This window comes from Petaurus breviceps, unplaced genomic scaffold, assembly GCF_028583685.1.
Source record: "Petaurus breviceps papuanus isolate PSGF00001 unplaced genomic scaffold, PetGlider_PUasm1.0 126, whole genome shotgun sequence".
In the NCBI taxonomy this organism is placed as follows: Eukaryota; Metazoa; Chordata; class Mammalia; order Diprotodontia; family Petauridae; genus Petaurus; species Petaurus breviceps.
This window is the reverse complement of record NW_027185655.1, coordinates 19729378-19750394: the sequence shown is the minus strand read 5'-3', so window position 1 is coordinate 19750394 and position 21017 is coordinate 19729378. Positions and strand designations below refer to the sequence as shown.

General features: G+C 38.4%; 1 pseudogene; it reads right to left on the bottom strand.

Annotated features, from left to right (window-relative positions):
* Positions 1–2106: 2106 nt before the first annotated feature.
* On the bottom strand, positions 2107–3006 carry LOC138169209 (small ribosomal subunit protein uS2-like; annotated as a pseudogene).
* Between the last annotated feature and the right edge of the window lie 18011 nt (positions 3007–21017).

Here is a 21017-nt window from a genome sequence, read left to right as displayed (position 1 = left end):
TCTTTTCTTCCATGGGAGCTATTGACCTCCCTTTGTCTGTTTTCAGAGGTGAAGAGAAAAGAAAACTACAGACATCCATCAAAACAAAGAGATGACTAAGCAGGAGTGGGGCAAAGCAGAATGGCATTATTTTTTTTCCCAATTTTATTTTTTAAATTGCAGTTGTTTGTATGAAACTCTTCTGCCTCCATTTATTTATTTCTTCATTCATTCATTTGTTTGTCCAATCTGTCCTTCCATCCATCCATCCGTCTGTCCATCCATCCGTCCATCCATCCGTCCATCCATCCGTCCATCCGTCTATCCGTCTATCTATCTATCTATCTATCTATCTATCTATCTATCTATCTATCTATCTATCTATCTATCTATCTATCTATCTATCTATCTATCTATGATGTTTTAGCCTGGAGAGAAAGACTAGACTACTAGCCCCCAGAAGGCAGAACCAGGAGGAATGAATGGAAGCTGCAAAAATATTGATTTAGATAATAAAGTTCCTAATGATTAGACTAAACCCTAAAGTGGAATAGGTTCTACCTCAGGAAGTGGTGAGCTCCCCATCACTGGCAGCCTTCAGATAAAGAGATAGAATGGCTACTTGTGCTCTACCTTGTAATTTGTTTGTGTGAATAGATTGGCCTAATGGTTGCTCCCCAATGAAATTCAGTAAAGCATTTGATAACCATCCTTGCTTTGATTTAGTTATTAAAGTTTAACACTATAAGGACATAGGATTTCTTCGGTATTGATACTTAATCTGCTTCCACTTTGCCCACCTCTCTACCTTATCATGAGTTACTGTGGTAAAAAAAAAAAAAGAAAAAAAAAGAATCAATTAGTGTCAAATTTTGGGGGATGAGCTTCTTTTGGCTTAGTTAAGATGGTCCTTAGACAATAGACAAACAATCCATTGCTGGGTTTATGTTCAAAATGTGTCTAGTTTAGTAGGACCTACCAGAGTTTGCCCTTTACTAGCATAGACTTTAAAACCCTAGTAATTTCATGTTGGGGGCAGCTAGGTGGTGAAGTGGAAGGAATACTTACCCTGAGTCAGGAAGAACTAAGTTCAAATCCAGTTTCAGACACTTATTAGTTGTGTGACCATGGGAAAGTCACTTAATCCTCTTTGCCTCAGTTTCCTCATCTGTAAACGGAGTTGGAGAAGGAAAAGGCAAACCACTCCAGTATCTTTGCCAAGAACACCTCAAATGGGATCACAGCATCTAACATGACTGACATAACTGAACAACAACTTCCATGTGAGAATGATGAATTACGGATAGATATCAGACTTTACATCTGGAGCAAAGAAATCCTAGAATAATTTTAGTGACTTCATCAGTGTATATAGATCACAGGATACAAGAAATATTAATATGCATAATGAATTTGACTGGGAGATTCAGGCTTAGTCCTATGTGGTCAAGTCTCCATCCATTGTGGGACTGGGTAGAAAGGATGTGGTAAATGACAATGACTGAATTCTTGGGAGATCTGAAGTATTAAGAGAAGTGATTATTTTTCATTATATTAATAAAAAATTATAAAATTAGGGGGAAGATTTTTTCCTTTCTATTTCTTCACCCAGGCACCAACTTTTGTAGGTCATTCAGCCAGTCTCAGAAGGACAAGGCTGATAGATGAGATTGGCTTAATCCCAGAGTCTTAGAATCCTAAACTCTGTGATCTTGGGCAGACCCCAATCAACTAGGGGCCCCTCACTTTTGTTTATAGTGTAAATAGGATCTTATCTAGGTGTATTCTAGCATGAAAGCATTGGGTCCCTCTCAATGTACCCCTCTATTGGAGTCCAGAGGAAACTGGCTTATGAAGGAGAAAACCAACCAGAGTGGTCTGGATACAGCTGAATTCCTTTGTCCAGAGTGCTAGAGGTGGCTGAGTCACATGATTGGACCATGTTCTCAAAAAAAGGAGCTGAAGGTTTTTGGCCCAGCTTCTCATTTAAAAGTCTACTCCTTCATTAAGTGTTCACCAATCAGGGCTGATTTTTACCTGTCAGGGGCACCCCCCTCCCGTTTTTGGTACGAAACCAATGTTTATTTTTCATCATCATTTTTCCATCACCATTAGAACATCTGGGTTTTAAGACCACTCCTCAGTAGTTCCTATTCACTCAGTGACCTGAGCAGTAGGAGTCACAGACAATTCCTTAGTAGCCAGTTGAGCACTCCAATCTTTGATGGGAAACTGCTGAATGGGCACAGATGGCACCTGTACTCCCTTGGACCAATCAGTCACCTTCAGTTGAGTAGCAATGAATTCTTGAGCAGGTGCAGTCCATCCACCCTGAAACTCCTCCTTTGTCACTGCCTTCTCAGCTGAAGGCTGCTCTTCTTTTTCAATCTCCTCTGGATCCCTGTACAAGTAAAGATCAGGCATGATCTCTCATGGGTGTTCCCGGGAAATGGTACCATGCATCTGCAGGACTTCATGGGCCAGAATCCACCACCTCAGACCCACGGAGTGAGCTCCCTTGTTGTTACATGGAATGGCAATGCCCACACAGTGAAGTGAGGAGTCTGTGATGTACAGTGCAATGGTTGGGAGGTTAACATATGATGCTTCAGTCAGAGGCTGGTGATCTGCCCCAGGATCCGTGACCACCAAGAGATGAGGCTCCCTGAAAGCTTCCTGGATCTGGTTAGTTAAGGTGCCTGGTGTGAAACATCCAGCAATAGGTGTGGCACCAGAGGCAGCAGCAAATTTCAGAACAGCTCACTGGCCAGTGTTCCTGGCTGAGATGACCTAACATCAGCTGGGTTTTCAATGGCAACATCGGCAAGAGGTGCCAGCAGAAGCTTTTACCAAGTTCTCTTCGAGTTAATGATGTGGATGGATTTTTTTTGTAGATAAATAACACTGTTCCATCTTCCATCTGGCAGTCCAAATTGGTGCCACCCAATGGGTTCCTGCAGCAAGGAATTTGGGGACATCCTCCTCCTTCATCTCCAATTCTTCTAGGGGTCCAGGCATTGTGAACATTTCGCTTTAAAGTTACAATGGAAACAGAGAGCAATGCCTATGGAAACTTCTTTGGGGCAGCATGGAAAAAGGCATTCCCTTTTCCAATGGTATTTAAGCATTCAGGGATCTCCAAGGTTTTGTCTTTTATCATTAAGAGAAAACTATGACCATCAGTTTATTTATTATTAGCTAACTTAATAAATTGATTATAAATTATCCAGAAACTCTGTCTCTTGAGATTTTCATTTATCACAGCATGACACTAAACTAAAACACTCTGAATTTTATTTATTGAAAGTTTATTAACTTATTTATTAAATTTTTGTTTAGCCAAGAGTTGGAAACTCGAGTGTCAACCTCTTGGGAAATGACTCACCAAATTATGATATATAAATATAATGGAATATTACTATACTATAAGAAATGACAAAATGGACAGTCAGAGGAAACTGGGAAGAGCTTTTTGTACTGATACAGAGTGAAGGGAACAGAACTAGGGGGAAGAATTTCTAGAATGACATCAGTATAAAGAAAAAAAAAAGACCTTGAAGGACTTTAGAACTCTCATCAATGCAATGATACCTTAACTCTAGAGAAGTGAAGATAAAATGCATCACCTGCCTCCTGACAGGGAGAGGATGGATTGAAAATGCAGAATGAGACAGACATTTTTGGACAGGGCCAATATGGGAATTTGTTTTGTTGGATTGTTCATATTCGTTATGAAGATTTTTTTTTAATAGTTGAAGGGACAGTGAGAGAGGTAATAAAAGCTTGAAAATAAATAAATAAAATTTTTTAAATGAGTATATTTATCAGAATCCATGTAATTCTACCCTCTGAAAATGAGATAGGTGCTCTGTTCCCAGAAAGATTCCTATGGCACCTATCATGGGGAAAGACAAGAGTGAAAAAGTGCGGGGCCGAAGTTGCTCTCCAAGGTTTTTTGTTTTGTTTTTCCGAACAGAATTTCAAAATATATGGAAACCCTGTTTTTGTAACGATCAGCTCTTTATTCTGATTGGCTTTCCTTTTGACATTGATTGGGCGAAGTGTATTCAAACATGCAGAAGATTGGCGTTCTTAGCGTCAACAATTAGCTTTTGCTTATTTCATTCTATGAATGATGCTGTGCTTGTATTTATTTTGGAATAATCTACTGCTCTAAAATGTGGTGGGGAAATATCCAATTTTATATATTAGCCAGGCTAGGGAGGAAGAGCCACATTTGCATAATGGCTACCATTCAACTAAACCTAAAGCATTTCCTTTGCATAACAATGAAATTCCAATTATCTAGCTGCTGAAAATGGAGCAGTAAACTAAGTCAGTCAGGTGTCCTAGTTTAATGTATTGTAGAGTGGTATTTCCCCCAGAACACATCTAATGAGGCTTTTGTTTATCCAGTTTTTTTTTTCATATCACAGACCAAAGAAGATATCTCAAATAGCCTTTGTTTGTGAGTATGAGCCTACAACTCTCATTTAAGACAAAAAAAAAATCCATTCTCTTGCTCTGACTTCATGGAGTTGTCCTTGAAGTTATTCTCTTGCTCTCCAGTCTTTTTGATCTAACCCAGATTTTCTCAAAGGATGGAAAGCAGGCAAATTTGAAGATCCCCATTTGGGAGGATGCATAGGATAGTGAAAATAAGAGAGGGTTGGAAAGAACATTGGATACAGAGTCTGATGCACCTGGGCCCAAATTCCCCCCTGACACTCAAAACTTGGATGACCTTGGCTAAAATCTTTTAGCCTCCTTGAGCCTCAGTTTCCTCATCTATAAAATGAGGTTAGACTAGATGGTCTCTGAGGTCCTAATGCATGGCTCTTTGAAAACTTTAGTGTGAATGAGTTTGTCAGGTAATTTTGTCAGAGTGACTTTTGGTTGTAGAGGAAGGAGAACATGTGGGTACTGGGAACCTGTTTGCAAATTACAGAGAATATCAACAACGGAAGAAGATGATTTAAAAAGGGGTGACATATAAAAAAAGTTTAAGGGACAGTTTCTGGGTAACTAATCATTTTATTAATCACTGCCAGTGGACAATTAATAAAAAGGGGTCAGTGACACTCTTGAATGCTGTAGACCCTTCATAGAACCCACTAAACCCTCTTGGAAGAGTGGATGTTTCTGAGGATGGTTAATTAACTCTGTTTGGTTAACAATTAATGAGAAGAATGAATATTATAATGACAGGTGGACCTATTCTAATGAGGGAGAGGGGGGGGGGGAATGACAGATAATTTTTACTCCAAAAATCCCCCCTAGCCTCAGGCCATCTGGACAAAAGATCTGCTTTTATCAATCCTGCCTGAGAGGAACACAGTGGGCTTGAACTCACTTTAGATTAAATTCTTTGCAAGGTTCTCTAGTTGGTGGGGTGTTCTACCCAGGATTGCTTAGAAAATTTGGATTTGGGCAATCTCATCCATGGATTTGGGCAGTCTCATTCATGAACAATGTTCTTCAGGTGATGGCTTTGCCTAATAGAGAATGAGGATCTAGGAGGGAGAAAAAACCCTATATCTCCCTAATAAGTAGTTAGCTAATAATCATTTTTCTCAAGGGAGAGGCAATTTTAACGTGTTTAGAAATCATCATCTAGATTCCCCTTTGTATAATTCAGTCCTATTTTTGCTTTGTTGTTACTGGTTTTTTAAAAGTCATTTGAAAAAGTCTTTCCTGTACAATAGGGTGTAAGAAACTTTGAAAAAAAATGGTAGTCAAAGGTTGTGACCCTCTCTGTCATGCTAGGGTAAAGGGAAGGGCTCACTGAGTGGAAACCACTTTCTAATTGTGTTTGTATTAGCTAATTTCTTAAATTGGAGAAGATCTGGGGATAAAGTAGGTTTGCTGCTAACTCTTGGCCCAGAGAAGTTCTTTTAGGTGGAAGAGAGAAGATAGTGGTGGTAATCAATGAAAAATCATACCTTTTCACTGAGGCATGCTGCCTTCTGTTTTCCTGGAAGCCTTTCACAATTATCCTTATGCAGAGAATGGTGGCGAAGGAGTCAGGAAGAGAATAAGTATGTATCTAGCACTTACTATATGTCAGGCAAGGTGCTAAATGCTTTTACTTAATTTGATCCTCACAGCAATCTTGCAAGAAAGGTACTATTTTTACCCCCATGTTTTTTTTTTTTTTTACGGTTGAGGAAATTGAGACAAACAGAGGTTAAATGACTTGTCCAGGGTCATACAGGTAGGAAGTATCTGAGTCTGGATTTGAATTCAGTTCTTACTGACTCCAGGACCAGCATCTTACCTACTATGCCTTTGGCTTCCTTTGGCTTCAGTTCCCAAGGTAACAATTCTGTCCTCAAATTTCTCATAGCATTGTGATGAAGCCTTTCCTTTGCAATTGCCTGACTTGCTTATATCATGGTTATTTTTATACTTGTCTTTCTCCCATTAAATTGCAAGTTTGCAAGAGCAGTGGCTTTGTTCATGCCATCTTTGAATTGCCAGTGTCTATCAGAGTGCCTTGAATCAAATCGATGATTAAAATGTTGGTTGTATTGAATTGAGAAGTGAGCTGGAACTGACCTGGGAGCAAATCTTGAAATTTATTTTTTACCAAGTTGACTTTGAAATGATAATGAGTCATACTGTGGAGTGGCCAAACAGGCGATTAGAATATGGTACTGGACCTGGGGAAAGTGGTTGGAAGTGGAGAGACAGAGTTGATAAGATCTCTAAGAGAGATTATAGAGAAAAGAGAACAAACCTGAAGAATGGCTCCATTTAGAAAACTAGAGGAGAGGAAGATTCACTAATGGAGACAGAGGAATAGTCAGAGGTTTTGTGAAATGGAAAGATCATAGCCAAGGGAGGAGATTCACCACCAAGGGAGGGGGTCAAATACTGGAGAAAGATAAGAGAACTGGGTTTGAGAAATGGGCTTTGGAATTTTAGATTAGGAGATAGTATTAAGGAGTTAATGAGCAGTGGTGGAATGAAAGCAGTGAAAATTGATTTTTATTTGAAAAGTTTTATGGTCAAATAAAGGAGAGAGATAAGATAAAGTCTTTTTTTGTGATTAGGGAAGATCTGAATATGTCACTAAACAGAGGAGGGATCAGCAAGGCAGGAAAGATCAAAGGTCTAACAGAGAAGGGGAAATGGATGGAGCAGGATCATGGGGAATATAATTAAGGGCACATATGGAGGTGTTAGGAAGGAAGAGGGATATAAGGAGTTAGGGATATGGGGAGATATTGTATATACAATCAGCATTTTTCAGTGTTGTTCATTGATTGTGTTGGATGTATGAGTATGAATATATGTGTGTACATATGTACATACATACTTTAATAATCTAATAATCATACTTTAATACCTTATCACCAGGATTAGCTCATTACCAGGAAGTTCATCATGGAGATTACTTAAGCTTCAGTACCTTTGCCTCATCAGTATGCTTCTCTGATTGGAGGGCTAGAGAACAGAGCAAAGCATCCCCCCCCCCCCAAATCCCAGCCATTTCTTTGTTTGCCAGTAGTTGTTCTGCTCAGGTTTAACTTCACCATCATTATCATCATGATGATTCTCTCGTACCCTCTTCCCTTTTCAGCTTTCTTTTGTGTATTATTTTTCTCCCATTAGATTATAAACTCCTTGAAAGCAGGAAAAGTCTTTCTTTTTCTTATTTGTATGCTTAGGATTCAGTACAGTGCCTGGTGTATAGTAAGCAATTAATGGATGTTTATTCTATCATATTAACAGGATGTCATGAATGTGTAGGGAACTCTGGAGTTTGTAGGCCATATTGTAGAGTGAAAGCTCTGGTAATTGCTACCACCAAACTGGAAAGGCTTCAGGAATAGCCCTTGCATATTAGAATCCCATAGGGCTTTTCCTGCCAGGAGATACAAACTGGAAAAAGGAAGGAAAGAGATGGAAGAACTACTTGGAAAATGTATTCAAGAGATAAAGATTTTGAATCATGGAAGTGAGAGTCTGATACTTTAGTGATTTCAAGAGAATGGGAGGAAGACATCCAGCACATTGAACGGACCTTCTATGGTGAGCTTATAGGAGGACATGAACAAGAATCACATAGGATGCTCATACATCATTGGAAGGAACTCCCAATTAGATGAGATCACTGATCTGTTTGAGGTTTGTGTGTGACTTGAGAATGGTGTGACTATATATACACACACACACATAAGTATATATGGTGTGACTATATATACATGCATATATGTATACCATATATACATATAAATATTCTGCATGCAATGAAATTAAAAACTCTAATCTCTTCAGAGAATTCGAGAATCCAAAGTTTCATGAAAAATTTATAAATATATTTTATATACTGGGTATCTACATCCCAAATGAAGAGAATTTTGGAAAGACTGTGTTTTAAGTCTAATTATGGAGAAGTGACTTCAGAGTCAGAAGGTTCTGGGTTCAAGCTTCAATAATGACCTACACTGACTGTGTGACCCTGGACAAATCACTTAACATCTGAGTGACCCAGACATTTCTTCAAGACTCTCACAGGTTGTTGTGCTGTGTGTGGTTTGTCCTTCATTCTCCAAGAGGAACATGACATTAGGGAGATGATGACGTGACTTGTAATTGACTTTGATTTGAGTGAGGGATGGCTGTGCAAAGTCATCAGCCTCACTTTCTCCTCCAGAGCCATCTAGATCCAGCAACCAGATATCAATCAGGATGACTAGAGATGGCATAGGATGCAATGGAAGACCCTTTCCTTTTCAAGCTAAGTTCTTTTCAGGTTCTCACTTTCAGTTGCTCAGTAGATACCAGTCTGTCCTGGTAGAGGAATTTTCCTTATCTGACATTCCATAGATCAATGAAATCATAGGTCTGGTCCCATGGGAAAAAAAAAACAAATAAACAAAAAAGCAGGAACAACCACAAGTCTTTAGACACCAAAGGACTGACTACAAAGGATGGAGCCAAACAGATCTTTGCTTATCCTTTCTGCAAGGACATCTGAGATATTTTTCTAATTCCTGCCCTGCCTTGACTCATGCCAATGCATGGATAGAGGAAGGAGCTGAATTGCTGCCATTCTGGATACTCTCCACTGTTTCAGGTTGCTTTTATTTCTCACTAGTTCTGCAAACAATAATTGTTCAAACAAAAATGTGATTTTGTAGCCTGTTTTTAACACTTGCAGAATGTTTTTGGTTTGTTAAAGCATTGTACGTTTCCAGCCTTTTCGATTATGAAATCCTCCATCTGGAGGCTTTATAGCCATTTCATCTTTCCCCAACTAAATCACTTCTCCTTTTATTCCCCCTCATAATGGATGAACAGCAGTTGCTTAACAGCTCCGCCAAGGGGGTGGCAAGCCCCAGTTGTAGCTTGAGTGATTTTAGATCCTCCATTTTGGAAGCTGGCAATGTTTGCTAGGTCTCTTTCTTTGGCACATGGACATTTCCACTGTAGAACATTATTTCTTCCAGCTTAACAGAGGTCCTTTGTTGTTCCAAATGAAGATTGAAACTGATGCTTCTAATTGTTTCAAGTACATTCTGTGGGGAGGAGGCTTCATGGAAACAGCTGGAATGAGTCAGGCCACAATGGATGGAACTATCCCCACTAGAACTGTATTTCTCTACCTTAAAAGTTAAGGTTTTAGACAACTGGGTATTTTGAAACCCACCCCTAAACTCTGTCTTTGATTTTTTTTAAACATGCTGAGTTGCTGAACTAAAACAAGCTCTTTCATATCATAATTTGTTTGCTCTTGGCTTAGAATTTGACAAAAGGACACGTGAGGTAGAGCCACAGAATGTTAACATTGGAAGCGACCACATAGAGATCATCTATGTGAGAACCTCCTAATTTCACAGAAGAAGAAAATGAGGGCCAGAAACATAGTGTGACTTGGCTGAAGTCACTCAGCTAGTTAGTGGTTAAAAAAAGGAGGGGGGTGGCTAGCATTTAGGTCTCCTGGCTCCCACCCCAGGGCTCTTTATTCTGCAATAAGCTGCCTTGAGATTCTGTTAGATGAGGGATTCTTAAACTTTGTGTGTGTCTTGATCCCCTTTGGCTAGCATTTGCTGAAGCCTCTGGACCCCTCTCAGAATAGAGTTTTTAAATATGTAAAATAAAATCAATTACATTGAAACACAATTCTCTCTCTCTCTCTCTCTCTCTCTCTCTCTCTCAAGTTTATTGATCTCAAATCTATAGAATCACCTCCCAAGTATTTTAGGAAAGAAGGATCATGGGATCACAGGATTTATTTCTTCATCTTCATTGAAGGCTGACTTTCTCTTAACAACACTACATCTTCCAGAACCCTCTCCAGTACGAGAGGTTAAGACATTCTTTGCTCTTCCTTGACACTTCTAGGTCATGGTTCTTCCTTTATAACCTCTCCTCTCTTGAGGTTAATGCCACTGACATTTCATTCACCCTCATCCTAATTGGCACCGTCTACCTACTGCCAGCATGTTGTTTAGCCAATCTTGGTGGTCACAGTATTTGGTACAGGGTTATCTATACTATCTTTTTGGTCACTTTGATGTATATAGTGCTTATAACACTCTTTTCTTAAAGTTTCTTGCTCTCCTCAACTCCAGTGCTACATTCCTTACACAACAGCTATTCTCAGGTTCACAGCCATATCTTGGATTCCATTGTCACTCAGTGCTTCTTTCCTTCAAGATGTTGAATTCTGCAATTTCTCACCACAACTTCTGTCTGTCTATCTTTTCTGTACCTTTGCTCTTCTTGCATCTGGTCTTTGAATAATTGCTTCTTGTTCCATTCCCCCTATACTATCTCCTCCACACATCAGACCCCTTACCTTCCTATCCAACCTGAACTCTGTGGTCAATCATTTCAATAATGTCGTATTCAGGACTCTAGAATCCCTCACATTTGTGATTTTTGGCCAAAGCAATATTTTTGGCCAGTCTCCAGGACTGGGTAAACTCTGCCATCTTAATTTCTTTGATTCTATTAGAATTATATATATATATATATATATATACAATATATATATTAGATTTTATTAGAACCCCCCCCCCTTTTTAAACCACTAACTAGTTGGGTGATTTAAGCCAAGTCACACTCTTCTATTAGAATATTGAGTATTGCTGGAGAAAACTATCAAACTGATTGACCACAGTTTCTTGCTATCTAATCTTAAATAAGTCTTCAGTGCTTTTAGGCATTCCCCCCCCCTGCCATTTTTAAAATGACTATTCCATTTGCCATAGAAATAGTTATAAATGTTTTCTTTCTATCTCCTCAAAGCCTCAGCTTTATCCCCCAAGTTCTCCACTCCAAGCAGTTGATCATCCTTGATACATCCTTGATCTTTCTCTCCCCACCTTGATAATTTCATTCTTTCCTATGGGAACTGTTCATTGGTCCCAGGTTCTCTCAGCATATTCTCATTTTCCAGAAAGATTTACTGCATCTCCTTTGGGGCTTACATCACTTCAGTTCTGAGTCTGAAATGTCAGGTCTTCCACCTGGAATCATAGTCCTTTGTCTGTGTCCTCTGGATGTGACTGTAGTGGGTTCCCTTGATTTGACTCTCAATCCATAGCTCTTCAGACATACCCCTTCTATGTTCAATCCCATATAGCTCTTTAACTCTGTCTCATCAGAGGTTCATATGTACATGCATGGGTATAGGAACTGGATCTCTGATTTCTCTATTATAGGGAACTCATGGAAGGGGAAACTCTTCTCACCAATATAGGTCACTAAGAACTTAAAAAAGTTGACCAGAGTCACATGTAGCCAGTAGGTGTCATTACCAGAACTTGAACTAAGACTTGTTGGCTAATGATCCACTAGGTATGATGCCTTTCATACCAATTTAAGAAATAAGTATCAATGTGTATTTTAATAATTAGATTAACTAGTATATTCTCCTATGTTTGATTTTAAGGCTTCTATTAGGGGGCTTAGAAAAATTTACTAAAAAAGCAGAAAGGATTCTGTGTGCTGACAGTATGAAGAGAAAAAAAAAACAACAGTTAGGGGAAATGGAAGAAGGTGAGATAGGGAAATTATGTGTTTAGATTAGTTGAATCCTCTTGTTAACAGAGACCTCAGGGTTTGCTCACATATCTTCTGCCCTTCCATTTTATACAAAAACATTTATATACATACATTTAATTTTAATTAAATCATTAATTGTCTTGGTAAATATTTCATAAATGGAAACACCTTACTCATTGTTCAAATTTCTCTAAATTCCTCTTCCTTAAATGAGTGTTCCATGACTATATGATCCTCCTTTTCCATAATATTAATATACTTCTAGTTTATGCCACATTGTCTGGTACTCAAATACATACAATCACATATTGTTCTAGAATTGTTTCATGTGTATGAATCTCATTTCTCTCACTAAATTATAAACTTGATGTGTGATATAAAGCTTCAATAGTTTTTTTATAATATAATAACTTTAATAACTGAAAACCATGTTAAGACTTTAGGGTTCTCATGATATTAGGTGGGGCCATGGTTTGTCCTTCTCTTATATTTTACATGGTGATTAGCATAATTCTGGGCACCTAGTAGGCACTCAAAATTGTTTGATTCTATATTGTTCCCTAGTAATTGATTATTCACCATTTTTATTGATAAAAAATTAACTCTGCCATGTTCATATTCTACTCTATACTCCTCTCTGGGAAGGTTCCCAAGGTTTAACCTTATGATTCCAATATGTCGATAGGTACTTACTTAAACATAAGGCATTCAATGACATTCAATGACAAAAATTTTAATAACTTCTGAACATTTATATAGAGTTTTGAGTAAATTTCCTCACTTCTGGAGTGCTTCCCTGGAAGGTTCTTAAAGTCGATATCCTTAGATGACCTTAAGTCACAGCAGCTCTAATGAACAAATATATATGGATACCAAGAGAAGAAAATCATTTTTCATAAGCAACAAGTCATTCATGGAATTTTTATTTGCTGAGCTATAAAACATACCCTAACGGATGTATCATACCCCAAATAACTGGCAGATAGAGTTTAACCTCACTGCTATTAAAACTTCGTGGTATGGTAATTGTTCTTGGTTTGGAACACTCCAATAGAATCACACTTAAATATAATTGAAAATTCTTGGTTTAGAAAACTGTTTCAAGGAAGATATTTCAAGGATTGAACATTCTACCACATACAGACAGGCAGTCAAAGCTACAGGAATGATCTATGTTTATTTTTCCCCATATGAATGTACTTAGGGAAGTGATTTTTATTCAAACAATACTCATCTTTAAAGAAATAATCTTACTATAGTTATAGTAGTATACGCTTGGTATATATATATATATGTATATATGCATATATATATATATAATATATACTTATACCCCTAAAACTAAAGCAAAGTTAACATTGCACTTGTATGTTATGTATTTTGACACTGAAAGGAGCAGAGCAAAGGCTAATCGAATTTTTCAAGAAATATAAGGTACTATCCCTTTATGGTACTACCTTCTTCATATGGAACAGTTTAGTGCTGAGGGGGACAGAAAAAGTGGTTTTGCATACAATGAGAATTAAATCAGCTAGTACAGGATTTAAGGCATCCTCATAGCTGAACATTTTGATGCCTTAAAGGAGTAGAGGAAAAAAAACTTTGAGTTGATACAAACTCTTAAAATATGCTTATGAATAAAGATATTTCAAATGGGATTTGAGCACTTCCATATTGAAAATGAACTGTGTCATAAATATAAAAAGTTAAATCATCTCATAAAATATATAGGATAAGGATTCATTTGTATGTGATGGTTTAAAGGGGAAAAGAAAAAAAATATATATTTGTTAAAACCTGAGAAAAATGACAGAATGGAGAAAGAATTTCAAGGACTCTTGAAATGACGTGGTAGACCATATTGAGAATGGAGATGCAAGACATTTTGATAGTTCAGTTCATTTGCATAAAATGTTAAAAAAAATGAAAAGAGTAACACTAAAAAGAAAATTCTCATATACTATCTGGATGAAGAGACTGAGGGATGATATTAAAATTTGTTGAATTCATAGGAGACATTTGATGGGTTGTTACCTTTTAAGTGAAAGGTGGGTCACTAAATTCCAGGAGACTCTTCCTTAAGCCATAGAAAAGTATAGGAGATTGTCTATAGTTATATAACTATATAGGGAGTATAGAAAAAGCATAGGATACTATCTGTATTGTAATATATATATATATGTATAATATGGGAAAGTATAGGATATTATCTATATGTGTGTGTCTTTTTGTGTGTATATGTATACACACATAAACACATAGTATAGATAATATTCTATACTTTTATTTTTTGCTATTTGAAGGGGGGAAGGCAGGGCAATTGGGGTTAAGTGACTTGCCCAAGGTAAGTAACTGCTAGTAAGTGTTAAGTGTCTGAGTTCAGATTTGAACTCAGGTCCTCCTGACTCTGTGATCAGTGCTCTATTCACTGTTCCTACTAGCCACCCCAACATCCTATACATTTACTATATTATATATACACATGTGTTCATATGTATATATGCATACACACATATATGTGTATATATACATATATATATATACACACACACAGAATCAAAATTAACTCCATGAGATCTTTGTGTTAGGAAGTCACAAGCTTCTGCTGTGTGACTTCTGATTTTTGGACAGATGATCAACCTCATTCAACTAGACTTTCAGTTCCCAATATGACCCTTCAGTGTCTTCTAGAGCTTAAGACAGGTAAACCCACTTAGGAGAAGGGGGAGAGAATAAACATTCCTTAAACACCTACTATGTGTCATTGTGTTAAGCTTTTAATAAATATTGTTACTTTTGATCCTCACAACAACCCTGCAAGGTAGATGCTATTATTTTCCCCATTCTACAGAAGAGGAAACTTAGAAAAGTGAGGTATAATAATGATACCTCCTAATATTTATATAGCGCCCACTTAGTGCCAGGCATTGTGCTAAGTGCTTTACAATTATTATCTCATTTAAACCTCACAACAACCACGGGAGATGGGGGCTGTTATTATCCTTATTTTACAATTGAGGAAACTGAGGCAAATGGGGTAAATGAGTTGCTCAGAGTCACACAGCTAGCAAGTATCTGAAGATGGATTTGAATTCAGGTCATCCTGACTACTGCCAATCTTTCTATGCACTGTGCTACACATCTGCCTCTCAGAAGTGCGTGTTCCCTTTGCTGCCCCTCTCTGGTAAGAGAAGGGAAAACAAAAAGGCAGAGGTTTTCCAGCTACTTTGCTAATTCTGAAATTTAATTTGATGATGCAGAGTTCTTTTGAATGAAGAGCTGGCTAGATTTGTTTGCTTTACTCAGAGTCAACCTGAGAGGTTTGCCCTGAGCTCTGTCACCTGTTAGGTGAATGAATAACTGACTGGAGTGGTCTGACTAACCCAGAGATAACCAGTCTGATGAGTTTTGCAGTTCTATAGCTTAAGGAGAGCTAATTAATTACATTAATAGGTAGCATTTTCTCAAAATTCTCTTAAGGATGATGGTAATTTGAAAGAGGTTGTAAATATTTCATTGATTCAAATATAGTAGAGAACAGTAAATACACTGAGAAGTGGGTTTATGTGGTATAAATGTTCTTGAATGGATTAATCAATGACTTCAGATCTTTGCATTTCAGAGTTGTGAGTTACCGCAGGCATGTAGTTTTCATTCCTCGTGAACTTCTCTATAAAGTTCAAAAGTATGTGCAAGAGTATGAACCAGATTGATATGTAGATTGAAATATATTTTATTATTCATGCATTTGATTTACTATGTATATACTTTTGATATTATTATTCTTTTGTCTCATTACTGAGCAAATCATTATATTTAAGATCTAAAATTATCATCATGGTGAACGACTGGTTTGTGCAAATGGAAGAACACCAGTGAGGCTGAGGAGCTAATGTCATATGTGTGTGGGGTTTATTACTCTTCAACAGGTTTATCCCCAGGATGCTGAGACAATTGTCCTATAACCTAAGAAGAACCTGGTGGTTATTTTATGGAAATCAAAATCTTCCCATGTAAAAACCATTTGGAGACACAGAACAAACTCAGAGAGTAAGTAAAAGTCCATTGGTCCTGGTGAGAGACATGAGGCCTTGTAGTGTGAGTGGAGATGCATCCCAGGCACTGCATTACAACTGCTGCATCAGGTAATAGAATCATCATTCACTGGAGCTAGCTGAGATCTAGCTGGGATTCTAGGGCTTTGTCTGTTCCTCCATGGAACTTTAAATGTCAATTCTTAGTGGATCTGTGATCTCATCAGCCATAGGGTCATAGATCCAGGCTGAAAGGGACCTTTATCAATTTGTAACCCTTCATTTTATAAATGAGGAAACTGAGGCCCTGGGAAGTTGTGACTTGCCTAAGGTCACACAGTTAGTAAGGATCAGAGATGGAATTTGAACCCTGGATCTCTGACTTTATATCCAGTGCTGTGTACACTATGTGGGTACAACCTTTAACGCTCCAAATCTTCTAAATTTACACAGTCCTCGAACCCTGTTCACTCATAAATCCCCCATTGGAGATTCCTCTCCCCAGTATATTGGAGACTCTCTTAATGTCTCTTAACTTGGGTAACAGTGCAGTTCTCAACCTATTTTTAACCATTGTTCTCAGTATGTGACTAATTCACCTCCTTTTTCAATCTACTGCATGAAGTTAAAAATTCTATTTCATGCGCATACATATGCACAGGTAACTTTCCTCAACACATTCCTAACCCCCTGTACAGTTTGGCATTTCCCTCTGGGTCACTTGCAATTTTGATTCTTCAGAGGTTCAGACAGCCTATGATTCACTGCTATATTATATCCCTGGAAGTGGAATTTTTACTGGGGTGATAGAAAGATCTCAAGGAGCCAAGGAAAAAGTTCGCCCTTGTTAGGAGGGGCAGAGTGGAATAACAGCAGGCAGGGAAAGAAGAGCAAGGGAAAGATAACTGTTGAGATGGAGTTGAAAACAAAATGACAGTCTTCCTGAAGAGGCAGCATCAGTATGAAGAAATGAATGGGCCTCTGTGGAATGATCAAGAGAAGTCAGATGACACAATGCATAAAACCTTGGACCCAGAGTCAGGAAAAGCTGAGTTGAAATCTACCCTCTGACACTAACTAACTACATGATGTTGAGTAAGAGTTTTCTCATCAGTAAAATGGGGCTAATAGCCCCCCACTCCTAGGATCTGAGGACCCTGAGTATCAGTGACCTAATATTTATAAAGTGTTTTTTGCAAACCTTAAAGCAATATGTAAACGGTAGATATTGTTATTGCTACTGAAGGTGTCAGATGAGAGACCACCCAGTTTGACTCAAATTGAAAAAAAAAATAGTAGTGTTGATAGGTTACGCTCTGCTTAGAGATACTGAGGCAAGTATTTGTAGATTCTATAACAATGGATAGATCTGTTCTCTTTCTAACACATGTATTCAAGATATAACAGGTTAAGACTTAACCTTAAGAGTTAGAATGAATGAGGACCACCCTTTCTGGTGATTCCCATAGGCCCAAGTGCTTATGTTGCCATAAGAGGCCTAGAACATGATGATCAAAAAGTTTTTTTTTTTAAAGCAATTGGAGTTAAGGAACTTGTTACATGGCCAGTTATTTTTGTGTGGGTGCCGAGTATCTGAGGCCGGAATTGATCCTGGGTCTCCCGACGCCGGGCGATGCTCTTACTCACTGAACCACCTGGCTGCCCCTAAGCAATTGGGGTTAAGTAACTTGCTCAAGGTTACACAGCCACTTATTTTGTGTGGGTGTAAGTATCTGAGCCGGAACCAATCCCAGGTCTCCCGACTCTGGAGCCAGCGCTCTTACTCACTGTGCCACCTGGCTGCCCCAGATCAAGAAGTTTTTGACAAAAAACTGAAGACCATTAGAGAACAGGCTGAATTTCCCTCATGGCTAACCACTGAAGGCAGTATAAGGGGAAATTTATTTGGGAAGTAAGGAGCTTGCTAAGAAGTAGCTGTCCAAGAATGGGATTTAGATTCTGGACCATGTCTTAAAATACAGTAATAACAGATTTCTCACCAGAGGGAAGGGAATAGAATAAGAACTTATATAGGGCTATGTGCCAAGCACTATGCTGAGCATTTTTATAGGTATTATTTCATTTGATCCATACAGAAAGTTTTGGAGGTAGGCATTATTATTACCCCATTTCACAGTTGAGGAAACTGAGGCAAATAGTTGTTAAGGGATTTGTCCAGGGTCACACAGTTAGTGTCTGAATCCTGATTTGAATGCAAGTCTTCCTGGCACAAGGCCCGGCACTCTATGACAGCTTGAAACAAGAGAAGAATGTTTAACAAAGACTGGTAAGACTATACTTACCTAGCATCTTGGAAATCTAAGCAAAATTGAACTCAAAAGAGATGAAGGAAGGAGAAAACTGCTTATGTAAATGAACCTGCAGTGAAGGAAGGAAGAACAGCGGCTGAGATACACAGGAGTTCACAGGAGACAAAATCCAGAGAAGGAGTCAGTCATAAAACCAAGCCTTCAAAATGCCTTTGCACAGCCATTTAAAGTTCAAACAAATAATTGGTGCTAGGGGTTCTAACCAGAAGAAAAATTCAACCTCAAAAGTATCCCTGAAATTTGGTGGCAAGTTAAGATGTTATTGGAACATGGTTCTGGATAGATATAGTATATTGAAAGAAACAGGATGGATAAAAGGGATGTGTGTGTGTTTGTGTGAGTGAGTGTGTGTGTGTGAGAGAGACAGAGGGAGACAGAGACAGAGACAGACATACAGAGACAGAAAAAGAGCAGACAGAAACAGAGAGACAGAGACAGAGAGAGAGAGACAGACAGAGAGAGAGAGAGAGACAGACAGAGAGAGAGAGAGAGAGAGAGAGAGAGAGAGAGAGAGAGAGGATATGCATTGTAAAGAGATATAAAGAATCACAGAATTTGAGAAAGAAACCATACTCAGAAGAAATCCTTACCATAAGATGTGAGGCAAATAGTTATCCAATCTCTGATTAAGCACTTCCAAAGATGGGGAATCCATCAGCAACTGAGGCATTCATCCACTTTGGAATAACTTTAATTGTCAGGAAGAATCCCCTGTCATTAAGCCTAACCTTATCCCATCTGTTGCTCCTGGTTCCACCCTCCTGAGTCAAACAAAGCATATCCAATACTTCTTCATATTACAGATAAGACTATCAAATACTCGTTTAAGGGAGAGTTTCCCTTTCTTTTTCAGTCGCTGCGTGTGGTCACAGAACTCAGAATGTATTCATAGGTTTTCAAGGAGGTGTTAAGGAGTTTTCCTACAATCTTACCAAAAAATGTGAATAAATTCTTAATCACTCTGAGACTGAAGGGAATTTGACCACTGGATTAGGAAACTGGCACCAAACAGGAAACATCTTGTGTTTTGGCTTCAAGAATCAATTATATTCCTTGTTTCTCTATATAAAGAAAGAATCATTCAGTAGTAGAAGATTCTCTAGGACCATAAACAGCAAGGGTAGAAGAGGACTTGCTCTACTCTGCTCCCTTCCTGCAATTGGCCATATAATTGCAGCTATTGGGGCAGTAGGAGTCAGTTGGGGGCAGAAGACAAATCCCAGAAAATGGACATGGATATAGAGAGCCAGTCCCTTGAGGCAAGAAAGAACTTCAAGAAGCATCACTGCTGGGGGCCGTTAGGTGATGCAGTGCCCACAGCACTGACCCTGGAGTCAGTAGGACCTGAATTCAAATTTGACCTTAGTCACTTGCTAGCTATGTGACCCTGGGCAAGTCATTTCACCTCAATTGCCTAAAAAAAAAAGAAACATGATTCCTTGCAGTAGAAAAGAATGCTGATTATGGACTCAGGAATGGAGTAGACCCTGGGAGTCCTGTTGAGAAGCCTGCCTCATAGAGATGCCCAACCCAAGGAATGCTATATGAAGTCTCTTTGAAGAGGTAAAAGACCTATTCCTCTCCATGCTGCTCTCCAGACCTCCTCTACTGAATCTTAACTCTTCCTCTTGATGTTTCACTCCAGTCCTAGAATTCATGTATTGGAAATATCTTTTGTCTCTCTGATTAGATGGCACATCTCAGAACTTTCATTTAATGAAGGCACCCAAGCTATTTATGTCTCATTCTTTCCCAAGCTGTACTCTGGACTTTATCATGTCCCTGTGTTGGATACTTTTGTCTCCTCTCCCTGCTTTCATTTTCATTTAATATATTGTCTTCCTTTATTAGAAAGTAATCACTTGAAGTCAGGGTCATCTCCAGTCATTCTGATCTATATCTGGCTTCTGGGTCCAGATGGTTCTGGAGAAGAAAGTGAGGTTAGTGACTGCACAGTTCTGCCTCACTTAAATCCAATTCACTTTCAAGTCATGGCATCAGCTTCCTGATGTCATGGTCCTCTTTGAGAAGGAAGGATAAGCAACAGCAACAATCTCTTTGAGGGTGGGGACTTTCTACTTGTTCTATTTGTATTTCCAGTTCTTAGTACAGTGCCTGGTGCACAGTAGGTGTTTAATAAATACTTGTTGAGTGACTGGATCCTGAAGTACCAAGGGTATTGAGTTAACTTTTGACGCATTTATATACTATGCATGGGATTCATGCTGTTGTTTTCTAAATTTAAGCCAATTCTATTCACGTACACTATGTATATACAGGTATTTTGAGGAAAATGTTTTATACCTACTTACTATACTATACTAGAATGAAGTTTACTGGCTGATTGTTAATTGGGTACACACTGGTGGGGACTTTTGAGCTTCAGCAGTATGAATTCATATGGTGACACTAGAATCCAAGATAGTAGCCACCATCTGGGGACACAATTGGTATGCATGTGTAACATAGCCGAATGAACCCAGAGAGGGTGTTAACTTGAATATAACTAGAATGTCCTCCCTGACTCTTTTCTTTTCCAAGCTAAGTGTTCTCTGGTCTTTCAGCTGATTTTCACATAACATAGACTCAAGGTCTTTCTCCATGCTTGCTGCCCTTTTCTGTATATTTTCTAGATTATCAGTGTCCTTTTTGA